Source organism: Nicotiana tomentosiformis, chromosome 2 (genome assembly GCF_000390325.3).
Source record: "Nicotiana tomentosiformis chromosome 2, ASM39032v3, whole genome shotgun sequence".
NCBI lineage: Eukaryota > Viridiplantae > Streptophyta > Magnoliopsida > Solanales > Solanaceae > Nicotiana > Nicotiana tomentosiformis.
In genome coordinates, this window is record NC_090813.1 from 146,662,372 (window position 1) to 146,665,107 (window position 2,736).

The 2,736-nt window shown below is 38.7% G+C and overlaps 1 long non-coding RNA gene across 1 annotated transcript; it reads left to right on the forward strand.

The window, feature by feature from the left end:
- Positions 1-453: 453 nt before the first annotated feature.
- On the forward strand, positions 454-1,625 carry LOC138905506 (uncharacterized). Its single transcript, XR_011413556.1, has 2 exons — positions 454-694; positions 1,343-1,625. It is a non-coding gene; the product is annotated as an uncharacterized lncRNA (long non-coding RNA).
- Positions 1,626-2,736: the final 1,111 nt, after the last annotated feature.

Sequence of the window (2,736 nt, forward strand, 5' to 3'; positions counted from 1 at the left end):
GTGAAGCTGAGAGGGTAAACAAATCGAAGAAAATGAATTTCGTCGAAGTTTGACATTTTGGATAAAATACGACCCGGGCTAAAATACCCGATATTTATGCACTAGTACCATACAAGGTACCACATGGCCATGATAGTAAGGTGTATAAAGTGTATTAGAACTGAATAGTATTTTAAGTAAATTGAGATAATTCTTAATTATGTAGATAATCAGGTAATTATTAATTTTAGTGAGAGATTAACACTTAATTAAGATAATTGGTGGTTTATTGTTGAGAATGGATAACCACCCACGTGGCAACAAACAACCTTAACATCTATGACTCTTAAGTCATTAGAAAAGGTGGCAAACTAAAGGATTATGTGGTTAAGCCACCACATGAAGTGGGCCCCACACAAATCCAAATATAAGACCCTTTTAAATTAGAGATGAGAGATTTGGCATTCTTAAGAACATGAGATCACATATACATTTAACAAAGGAAAGACATTGTAAGTCTTAAGAATGTGAGACTCACATATCCATTCTTAGGAACGTGACGGGCATATAACAAAACGTGAGATTTTGCAATTATAAGGGAGTACGGTGCAATCTTTCTCAAGAATATCATACGGATTTTCCCGTACTTCGATCCGCCGTTACGTGTTATCGCAATCAACGGGTGTTAAAGGGATTTTCAAGAGAATCAGTTCAGGTATGTTGCTATCCCTTCTTTATTTTTGGCATGATCTATACGACACGAACGAAACGAGAAAATGCACAACTTTCATAAATAACTCTATTCATAGAAATACTAGGGGGGTCTATATTCTTGATTCCCTATGTGAATTATTATTATATCTTCTGTTCATGGGTCTCAGAAAAATACGTATTTGATAAAGTTCATCCGACAAGCATATTTTTTTAATGACATTCCGAGAAATCTTATTAACGCACTTCTTATGCATTTCATGCATTTATACATGTACATTGACCCATGACCAGATAGTGTTATATACGCGTATATATGTATATTATATGTATATGGAATATGAAAAAATATTACGGCATTATATATGCACCACCACCTGATCAACTGGTATACGTTGATGATTTGTCCACAGTGGCAAAAATGATATGATGGGATGCCCTCAGAGGCTTGATGATGATATGAACGCATATACCTATGCATGGTATGACATTTATATGCATATGCATGACATTGTAAATTTTAATGATTCACAGAGTTGTTCAGAATTACATATTTAGTCTCTTACTCCATATTTCTCTCATGACTATTATTTACTGATTTTCATTTCGTACATACTCGGTACATTATTTGTACTAACGTCCCTTTTGTCAGGGGACGCTGTGTTTCATGCCCGTAGGTCCTGATAGACAGGCCGAGAGTCCTCCAAGTAGGCTATCATCTCAGTGGAAGATGTTGGTGTGCTCCATTTGCTCCGGAGTTGCTTGTTTGGTAAGTATGATATAGACGTGTATTGTTTGGTATGGTGGGGCTCTGTCCCGACCTTTATGATAATTATGTATCCTTAGAGGCTTGTAGACAAATGTCATGTACGTAAAAGAATGTATGGCCTTGTCGGCCTATGTTCAGTGTACGAATGGTTATTTTGGTCTTATAAGCTCGTATGTCTTATGGATAAGTTTGTATTACATATTGTATTCTACTTATCTCACGACAGCCTCTCCGATTCAGTTATCTATGATAGTATGATACGAAAAGATACGTTATGTTGGTACTCGGTTGTATAAGGTACAGGGTGCCCATCGCGGCCCATCGGTTTGGGTCGTGACATCAGATATTATTCTTCCAAACATACCGTAATCAAATCCGATAGTATCCATTCTAGGTCCAATGACCTTACCTTATCAAGCACAACTATTCCATTGACATGCCACACCAATACAACCTGAAGTCATTGTGCAATCCGTGCACCAATAAGCAACAATTCAAATGTACTCAAACATGGAAAATGACTCAAACGAGAGAACCGTCCCGCAAGTTCAACAAGTACCACCACAACCGCAATGCTATGAGCCCATCGTACATAGTAGAACCAAAACACACGAATCTAATACAAAGGATCATATCCCAACATAACTTCGCTGCAATGCGCGACCCTATGCAAACACCGGTCCAGATGCAACACCTCAAGCCACCATGCTCAAAATCAACAACTACATGCAATTCAACATCAAATACACGAAGCGTATGACAATAACCATGGAGAAGAAAATACCACAATATACCACAGCACGGAGAGAACATAACCAAGGTGCAATCAACCATTCAACACCCAAATAACCAACTCACTCAAATTTCGCTACAAGGCCCAAACAGAACCGTATCGGGGGTGCATATAACCAACAAATCACCACCCCTCGTAGTATAGAGGAGTAACACATAGAACAAGCCAGATACAAATGAGATCAATTCTAACCGAATGGCACAACCCTCAACAATAGCAGTACGGAGTCAACCAATCTGACCCGGTGTAGAATACACATCCTCATTAGGCCTACCAATGAGCCCCAAATCAACCCTGGTTATCCACAAATAGATAATTAACCCTCCCAAAGTCCACAATGACCTAACCATAATACATACTATCACCTGGCTAGCTTTGGCCACATCTCACACAATCCACAACCACGAAACAACCTGCTTTTGAGAACTTTCAGTCTCCAAATCCATAGAACACACGAATCACCATATCGGATCACAACTTCACC